Raw genomic sequence first — 10,633 nt, forward strand, 5'->3', positions numbered from 1 at the left:
GTTTCAAGGATCTGATCTGTCCCTCTGTATCTGCATCTCCCCTGCCCTCAATTAATCAGCTGTGGCCGGAGAATAGGAGCCGGGTCAGTCTGCGTTCGAGAGGGTTTGAGACGTGAGGAAACATGACACAGAATGGGACTGTAATGAAAAAAAATTTGACATGTCTCAGCTGCTCTTTTGGTACAGCTTTTGATGGTAGGAGAGTAGGATGTAAGAGAGATACTGTGGGGAGAAAAGACCGATGTTGTAGGCAGCGTTAGAGGCAGATGTGTTTGCAGAAGTGCTGACATGTGTATCTGTCACTACAGGTCATGAGTTATGAAACTGACAATGCCAGCTCCTTGCTTAAACCACAGAGATCACAGGACGCCCTTGATGTCAGCTTGGATAGATAAATGGAGATCTGCATTACATAAACCATGTTGCTTTAAAAAAAAAAGGAACTGAACTTCTTTTCTAACCACTGGTGGAGCAAGAATCAACATCTTTGAAGTAAAAGTGTACAAATATTCTGTTACAAGTAAAGAATTATAGCTTAAAAATGTGCTTTAAGTACCAAAAGCAAAAGTAAGTATTATGTAGAATGGTATTAAAGGGTAACTCCACCAATTTCACACATTAAAGTGTGTTCAGGTCTTTGGGAAATCCACTGCAGATGTGAAAAAAGTGGTATTAAGCCTTTTGTGGCTCCAGAGGAAGCTGCGTGTAATCTGATAAATTACCTCCGGTGATGTCACTCAGTAGCTAAGATGCATTGTGGGTAATGTGGGCAACAGGTTTTAAAAAGGAGGAAGGATGCGATGAATAAAAAAGGCGATATCTCTGGTTCTGCTGTATTCTGTAACAATTTGTCGGATGTAATGTAGGTGCTGACTACAAACAAAACTCATTAGGTCATAACAATGTTATGTGTTGAAAACTTGTATGTTGAAGTTAACATGTATGTAACGCTGTGATCCTGCCCTCTCACTGAAGTTACATAGTGCAGAAACAAGTGACAGAGACAGAGACACCATTCACCCTGTTACAAGACACTGTACCATCAAATATTATTTTAAGTTTAACAAAAAGTTACATAATGTAGCTTTAAACTTTCCATACTGAGTCGAACGTTAACTTTACATTTCTTATGTTGCAACTTTACGTGTCTTTAAAACCTTATTTTTTTTTTTTTTATGTTGTGAGAACTAATGCTCTGCTTGGGTTTAGGCACACAAAAACACTTAGGGTTAGGGTTTGGAAAATATCATGTTCTGGCTTAAAATACCTGCTTTTGTCGCTGCAAACATGTCTGGAAATTGTCCCGAGGTCTCCTTTAATATATCCGGTGGTGTCACACTTACAAATGTCGAAACACAGTCTCAAATTGTGGTCACTGGCTTGGCAGCCTTATCTATTGTAACTCAACCACCGTCCCCTCCACCTCCTGAAATGAAAGTCAGAAAATAAAAATGATATTTGAACGTGATAGGACACAGTTAGTAGAAATGTCAGCATGGTATGTACCCTATGGCACGTACAAAAATGATTGAATAGAAATGTTAAGTGCCAACATTTTTTCCTGGTGAACCGTTCCACAAACAGCCGTGATACTTGGTTGGTCTATCAATTTATGTTGCTGCTGCTGGTAAATGCGAGGCTAATTTGAATTACCTTATATACTGCAGGGTAACTTAATCCATAATAATATTTCATCATTTATTTGTTGATTTATATTTTATATTATTAAATCTGAATTACCTAAATGTGGTGGACTAGAATTATAACGATGCATAAAATGGAAATACCCAAGTCAAGTCCACGTATCTCAAATATGCACGAGTACATTCCACAGTTTCAATCACCTTCATTTAGATTATGTTGGGCATATTGATAATAACAGTTAGGCAGAGTAAAGAAAGAAAATGTTCCACTCAGAATTAATTTGAATTCATGCTCTGTTATCACTTTGACCTACTTTCAAGTTTAACTTTATCGTCGTCAAGGGGACATTTGTCTTGCAGCCAGGTGAGACTTGAACATAAAAATAACTAGAATAATAGTTAACAGCCACATCAGCCTGGCAGTGAGGTCGTACTTGGGCACACCACCAGCACAGCTAAAGAGACATGTGTGTAAAACCCGCCACAAAACCTTGTACATCAAGTGATAAACCTGGAGTACATCCAGCTGACTCATGAACATTTAACGTTTTGATGGCATTAAATAAAAGATAAAAGACTTTCTCACCCTGTTAGACCCTTTGGTGCTCTAAATTTCCATCCAGAGGAGAGAAGCTCAACCTCCTTATATAAAGGATGGAGAGGCCACTCTAAAATGACTAAAGCCTTTGAAATTGCCCTGTTCCTGAATATATGAGACACATCAGGTAGTTTACGGCAAAAGAAAAAATCAAATTGCACATGATTATAAGAGCTCACACTGAATACCCTGTTCTTGATCCATTTTTGAGCACTCTCTACTTTTACTTACATTGATTATTTAAGGATGCATTTTTTAAAACCCATCTACTTCTGGAAGGTCGCGAATTATAGAGTAACCGCTGGTTGAGCTTTTTGGGAGGACATTTAAATTTCCTTTGAATTTCAGCCAATCAACAGACCATTTGGACAAGACCATCTCTTTAAGAGAGCTGAACAGATGAAGGGTTGGTTGTTCAGGAGTTTTCAAATGGAAAGAAAAATTAAAGTCTGGAAGCCATATTTGTAATGCAATTGCCAGAATAAATATTGGCAATATACCTTTCTGCAAACCATGGATATGTTTCTACTTTCACGTTTCTCCACGTTCAGTTTTCAATTTTGTGTCACGACAACACTGTGTTTATGACCTTGTTAAGTTTAGGCAAAAAACACTTGGCTAGGGTTAGGAAAAGATCATGTTTTGGCTTAAAATACCTGTTTTGGTCACCACAAACATGTCTGGAGATGTCCCAACACCCTACAAAAATATCTGTTTTTTGTTGTCAGAAACTGGCTGGAACTTGCCCGGTGGTCTCCTTAAAGGAAACCTTTCATTTTTTCCTTTCCTTCAGTGTTTTATAGGTTCTTGTGCATGTTAAAGCTCTTGAAAGTTTAAAAGGTCAAAGTCCACACGCACAGAAGCTCCTCTCTCCCACAGAAAACACTGCTCCTTAAACACTTTGTCAGTAGTCCCGCCTTTAATTCTGTGACTTTGTGACATCACACTATGTCACTGTGCACTTTGCATAATTTCCGCCCAGTGGCTTCTTTGGCTCGTAAGAACTGATTTAGCACAGCTGCTTCGTTGTTGATAGCATCACTGGCTCAGGCATGTTGCGAGCTGACCTATCAGAGCACACTGGGGGGCCTAAAACAGAGCATTTCAGACAGAGCTGCAGCACTGGACAGTATGAGAAAACTGATGTGTTTCTTGAGCATTAAAGCATGTAAACCTAATCTAGTAGTAACCAAAATCAAATTATGAACCTGAAAATGAGAATGATATGTCTCCTTTGAACGCAGTCTTGAACTCGTCCACAACCACCCCCTCCAACTCATGACAGTAATAAACATGTAATGTGAACATGATTTGACACCTTTTCTTTTTAAAAATAAATTTCAATACAGTAAGTAGCCTGTGACATAAACAAATGTGAATCCATCAGTGGTTTGAAGAAACGTCCTCTTGGCTATTGGGCTGCATATTTTACATTTTACAGTACAAAGTGTTCAAGTAAGCTGCTTTTCTGAGTAGTTTTCAACACGAGTAATCTTACTTTTACCTCAGTATGATTTGAGTGAAGTATTATTACTTCTGGAGGATTCTCCATCCACCCCTGGTGAAGGTGTTCACAGTGTGTGGGGGTTCAGGTTAGCATTTGTGTTCACAGCAGGGGGCAGTAGTGAATAGAGTGTCTGCTGAGCGGCACAGTGACAAAGTCTCCACCAAGGTGCCTGTTTTTTTCAGTACTGCGGAGCCAGTTCATAACTCTGTATTTTTATGCTGTGCCTCTTCTATAGGGATGAAATTGGACTGTGATGAGTGGGCTTATATGCTATATAGGTGACCTATAGTGTACCAGAGGCAAATAATTCAACATGCATTGTATTTTGTCATCAATATTCGTCCATCCTAACGTTCGTGTTAATAAATCTTAACTGTGGGGGCTTTTCACCACAGTAACATGTGTGAAATGTCAATTTTAAATACTATTCTTTCCACTGTTTGCTTCTGTGTGTTTTGTGAGTTCCTCACTTATTTTTCATGAATTATACTGAAGACGAGGATTATAACATCAGGTGGTCTCTGCTGTTTTTCACCGTCTTCTACCCCCCAGTTTGCTTGAATTGCAGCTTTCAGTGCTTCAGTGGAGCTCCGCAGGGTGGCACGTCGTTGTTCTCGGGCGTTGCTAAACGGTGGCTCCCGGGTTGCTCAGTCACCGTCCAAATCCTCCGTTTCTGCACCTGTTTCCAAGACAACTGACATTTAAAGAGGCGGCTCTGGTTATTGACTGTTTGCCCTTGACCAGCACTCTGCCTGCACTTGAAAACTGTTTGGTTCAACCTGTGTCCATTTCATTACTTTCCAGTGAAGCTCTCCACAAAGTCACTGTATCGTCATGACAGCTGATAGACGATGTTGAAAAGAACAAACAATGTTAGCTGCAAATTGCATGTGAATTTTTCCTTTCTGTTGGAAAAATTAAACACAATCCATGTTTCCTTGCGCATTTTAATTCAAGAAAAGATTCCCACTGAGGTAGAGTTGAGTCATACTTTATACTTAATGTGAGAAATCAGCCCAAATGGGGCAAGACAACTGTCATAGGCTCAGTTGAGTAACTGAATAACAGGTTTATGTAGACATAGGCACCCTGCAGTGTACCACCCCACCACCAAATTAAAATTAAACCACCGAAGATGAATGTAGTGGAGAAATTTCTCCCCCCCATCCTCCTCCTCCTCCTTTGATATTCTCCGGTGGAGTCCTCCTTCAATGCTCTTTTATGTTATCAACACAGTGCCTGATGTCTCAATCTGGCAAACCATCGCCTGTTTCCTTCTGATGATTATAGTGAAATTATTCACTCACAGGTGAAACCAGTCAAGCAAAAATAATGGGATTGCTCACCTCAAAATAGCTGCACTGGTTTTGTTTTCGGAGGAGCCTGATATTTTAAGACAGAAATTTGAAAAAATTGTTTCCTCCAATGCCTTTGAGGGATACTTCAGCAGTTTTAGTATTGCACTTCGACAAGCTGGACTTACAAGAGACAAGAGATGTTATTAAAGATATCCTAATTTTTAAGATAATTTTATACCCAGGTTTCACCCATTAATAACTGCAACAATAGCCATCTGTGTTGTTAATGATCTGGCTGCATCGTGCCTTGTCTCATCACTGAACAGGAGACTACTGCCGTGCATTTGCTGTGTTTACGCTGTGTCATTTACTGCGACAGAGCGAGCAAGCAGAAGGTTTGATGTCGAAATGTCTTTGCTACATATGTTTTACACTAAATGACCAGAATAATGAGCTCTTCCTCAACTTATTTCACTTTTTCTTCACTGTCAACAACCTCCACTGACATCTGAAACATGTAGCAGAAAACACAACCAGCCCACGCTGACCAGTCAGAGTTCTCAAAGTGCGGCGGGATCAATGAAGTGTGGTTACATTTAGATAATCGTAACCCTCTTAAAGTCCCCCATTATAGCTAAGTGTTAGGTATTATAGGTCTGAAAACAAATGTGATATTACAGTTTTGGTATCTGGCACATCAATCATAAAACGTAAACACTGTATGGGAGCGATGCTGCAGTTTATAGTCTGGTAGGTAATGCTGCACTGCTAGAATAATGACTTTTCCATTTCAAACACTATGAATCACTTTTTGACCAGTATGAATCAGAAGGGAAAGTTGAACAAGTTTGTTGACTCTGTTACTTCCTGCCATATAATGTCTCTGCAAACCACTTATGAGTTCACATTTGTACGTGCTGAAGGCTGATGCTAAACGTCATATTGTTCACATTACATGTTTATGACTTGACTTTCATATCGGGAGGTGGTGGAAATGGCGGTGGAGTCACAGGTGAGAAGGCGGCCAAGCCAGTGACAGCAGTACAAGACTGGGTTTCAACATTTGTAAGCGTGACGCAACTGGATATTTTGAAGGAGACAACAGAACGATTTCCAGCTCTGTGAAGTTGAAAATTTAACCTAAACTAAATGTAAAGTTTCAACATAATGAAAACGTATCTGTGCTTTGCAGAAACGTATGCCAACATTAAATGCCAAAATTTAAACTGGTGATCAGTTTAAATACTATGTTTATATGTCTGTCTGTCTGTCTGTCTGTGTGTGGACAGAATTTGTCAATGCAATAGTGTCACAACCCTGCAAGATGCAGTCATGAAACTGCAACAGGAGTGTAGTTAGGATCAAAATGAAGGCTCGTTTGAAGATGGGTGTGGTCCAACCCTGCCCTACTCACCCAGAGTACTGAGTACTCGTGTAATAATGTAGTAACCACTACTGAATACTCATGGGGTGGGATGTGAACTTGGCTGGCGTTGTGGCTGCTGTGATCCCATTGCAAAAGAGAGGCAAAGTCACGACCCTTCCAGTCGAGGGCGAGGCTTCACCTTCCTAGATGGTCTCTAGTTTACAGGTGAAGCTGGTTGATCAAGACAAACACTAATGATCAATTATCTTTTGAATTTCTGACTTTGACTGAGACACGACTTTATTGCTCCAGCCTGAATTCAATCTCATGTATTTTTAACAAAATTCGTTTTCACTCCATCGAGCGGATCAAACACAGCGGTTATGCTTTTAAGAAGAACAAAGAAAAGAGACCATTTCTTTTTAATTTCAGTTCTTTCCATGCAGGCAGGGTTGACTTTTACAATATCATTAAATAGATTGGATAGATACAGTAGATTGGACCTAATTTATTTCCTGAACTTTTAACTTTCTGTGAAATGTCTGCAGGTATTTTTAGTGCTTCAAAACTCAGCATGAATTCAAACTTCAGAGTTATATCTTCTTCCCATTACTTCATTAACCCCGCAGATCATCATATCATGCTTTAAAGAGACATCTCTCACAGGAAATGTTTAGATTTTATAATGACATTGACGTTTGTGCACAGTCATGGAACAGCATTTTCTACAGATTTACTTACTGTTTTATTTATCTAAAGATGTATTAGGTTCACAGTCGGGGCATCAGACGGCATGCTGCTCTATGGATCTCACTGTAACACACCCAAAATAAACAGAGAGCGCCAAATTACTGACTCATCTCTATGCTGTTACAACACTCATTTACAAATTTCCAATTACAGCAAGCAAAAGTTAATTGGACTGAAGACTTACAGCTGTAGAAAAATTAGTCCCGGAGTCGTCACAAAGAGACGTTATTGGTTTAGTCAGTTAATTCTGTCTCAAGCCACATCAGTCTGGGAATAGTTGAGTTTAGTGGATGTTTTGTGTGTTGTTCCAACTAATGAGGCAGTTACAATGTCGAAACCCGGAATAGCGAGATCAAACAAATAAACGAAGATGACATAACTAGATCATATAAGCTGCTTTGCTGCATCTATTTACATTTTCATTGGTTTTGTGTCAGGAAAAGATCATTTTATCTGGGAATCTTCTCGGCGATGGGGGCAGATGTTATATCTGAGATGTATCTACAGAGTTTTTTTTTATTTATATATATATATATATTATGCAAGAGGAAGATTTTCCACAAGTTTCAGGGGGATTTGTCTATTCTAGACTCTGCTTACAAAATGTCATGTGCTGTTACAATGTTCAAATCTTCTTTTGATGCTATGCGACGTGCCTTTAAAGGTCATGCGTACAGCATATTGTCACGTCGAAAAAGGCCCATGTGAAGTTAAGACGGATGAAAGGCAGGAGCAAATGGAGCAAAAGACAGGACACTTGATGCATATTCATTCTAATATACGTCCCCTAACAAGGGCTCTCAAGGTCGCCACGATGAAAAAGCAAAACCATCATCTTGAAGTCCCACTTTTTCCCTCTCCTTGACTACCACCGTCCTCTCTCCTCATCGCTTTGTTTTTTTCCCCTCTTTCTCTTTCTGTCTCTTTCACTCTCCTCTCCCTGTGTCGTCTCCCTGATCGGGCGGCAGACAGCGTGTAAGTGCTCTAACCCAGAGAAGTCTCCAGGAGCTCTTGTGATTGGCTGTGCTCCGTAGCACAGTTCACAATCGATTAAGGCACGGTGAGCTCCCGTTAACAGCTTTTCTCTGCTGCTCCTGTGGCTTTGATACTGTCACATAGACTCCAACTTCGCCCTTAACCCTTCAACCACTGTCCCCTCTCTTTTTCTTTGTCTCTCTCACTTTCTCTCTTTACACTTTTCCTTTCATTTTCAAAGCCCCAAACTCTATTCCCACTCAAAGGCATTTCTTACAACCCCTCGCTCTGGGCTTCTGTTACTCTGTCCTTTTTTTTTTTCTTTCTTGGAGTTCTTACTCTTAACTTACTTAGAGCCTCTTCTCCCCTCACTCACCTTGTCCTGTCATCTTAAATTTCAGTCAGTTTTGTGTCCTCGGGGAGTGAGAGCAAAAGACGGAGAGATAAAAGAGAGAGGTGTTCTTTATGGCAATCATGCAAGAAGTTGCAGACATAATGGATGGTGTCTTGCATAATATTGGGCACCTTCAGCCTTTATGCTCAGGCATGCCTGTTTATCTGCATGCAGAGATGTCGTAGTCGGGGAATAGCGAAGCCAACCACTCACAGCCCCTGCAGCCCAGCATCAACAGAAATTCAGTTCATATTGGATGATTTCACGCCTCACGATGTATGTTCAGTGCACATTTGCAGCACCAGTGCAGGAAGTTTATGATGCAAGGCTGAAAATAAGGATATAGCGGGAGTGCACTGATGGATGAGAGTGTCAGTAAGTTTTTCACTGAGCATACTCCATGATTTTTTGCCCTGTATCAATGTTCCTGTCGGCCCCAACGTGAAGGTCATTATTCATCATTTGTGTTTTATTATGAAGTAATATAATCATTCTGGTTACAGCATGTACAACCCCGAATTCACCAAAGTTGTGACATTGTGTAAAACATCACTTAAATTGTGTGCGATAATTTGCATCTTCCCTTTTGACATATACGTAATTGAAACAGGCAAGAAGGCTGCGTTTCAACATTTGTAAGTGTGAAACCAGTAGATATTTTTGATGAGAAGTCTCCAGCTGTGTTTGTGGCAACCAAAACAGATATTTTGAGCCAAAACATGATTTTTTCCTAACCCTAAGAAAGTGTTTTTTGTGCCTAAACCTAGCCAGAGCAAGGAAGGCAATAGAAAATCACAGTTAACCTAAACAAGTGTAAAATTGCAACTAAAAGAAATATACATTGACATTTATTCTACCGATTGGGTTGTTGCCTTACATCCGTGGCAGAGTAAAGATTTTAATGCTGTCTCTTCAAGCAAACCAAAAAGTAATTGTACAGTATGTAGAAAGACACTATATGGCCAAAAATATGTGGACACCCCTGTCTACATACTCATGTGCACTTTTGGTCTTTTGCTGTGTTTTCATGGTTTGGGCCAGTTAGTTCCAAATAGGAGACATATTTATACTGCAGGATACAATTTTTTCAATAATCGTGTAGAAAGTCTTCCCATAGGACGGGAGGCTGTTATCGTAGCATATGGGTGTAATATTCAGGTGTCTGCATACTTTTGGCCATGTATAGCATGCTGAGAGTGCAGATTGTGCTGACTAAATCTCTCAGGGCCCTGACCGTTGGCCAATGTCGGGGCGGTTAGTGAGCGTCTGTGCGTCTAGTCCTTGTGGTGTGTCCCACACTGTTGGCACAAGTCGTCCCTTGTTGGCCCTTGTCAAGGCTTTTCAGCGGATGCAGTGTGCTGAATCGGCAGCAGAGCCCGTCGGTAAGAGAAATCACTCTGTTTGGCTGTTCAGCCAAATGGAGAGAGAAAGAAAAAGCCTCTTAAGCCTGTCTCTGTAGTATCCATCATTTCACCCATTTAGCGCAGTTTCTCTTTATTTGTCGCCTACGCCTCTTCACCAGTGCCATTTGCAACGTTTTATCAGACATTATCTTGATTAGAAGCGGCTAAGTCAGTGAGACTAGTGAGATTGGTCGTCTTCGCGGTGTGTTCAAGTGCAGCTTTCTGGCCGAGACACAGGAGATGTGAGGCCACTTGTTCTTTGCTCAGATTGTTGTGTTTTTTTAGTGACATGTTTACTCACATATGGTCTAAACAGTCCTCTACTGAATGCTCTAACTTATATAGATGTAATACATAAATTATAAAGTGTATTATTAGCGTTTATTTGTTGTATTGTATCTTGTTTCGTTGATATTTATATATGCTGAGAATGGAGGTATCAGTATGGAAAGAGGGCCAACTGAGACCGCCCATGCCCTCCTGTCTCTATGTTTGCATTTATTCATGTATAGGCGTGTGCGTGTGTGTGTGTCAGGGGTCAGGGCAAACATGTGTAGCCCTCTAATGTTTGGGCAGAAACATATCTACGATTTAAAATGTGCTGAGGTCAGGAAGCAAAATGCCAGGTCAGAGGTGAGGTAGAGTTCACGTTTAATGTTGTTTTTCATTCCTTTCAATGTGGAAAAAGTATTGACTTCA

Source organism: Pagrus pagrus, assembly GCF_965226575.1.
Source record: "Pagrus pagrus genome assembly, chromosome: 3".
Classification (NCBI taxonomy): Eukaryota; Metazoa; Chordata; class Actinopteri; order Spariformes; family Sparidae; genus Pagrus; species Pagrus pagrus.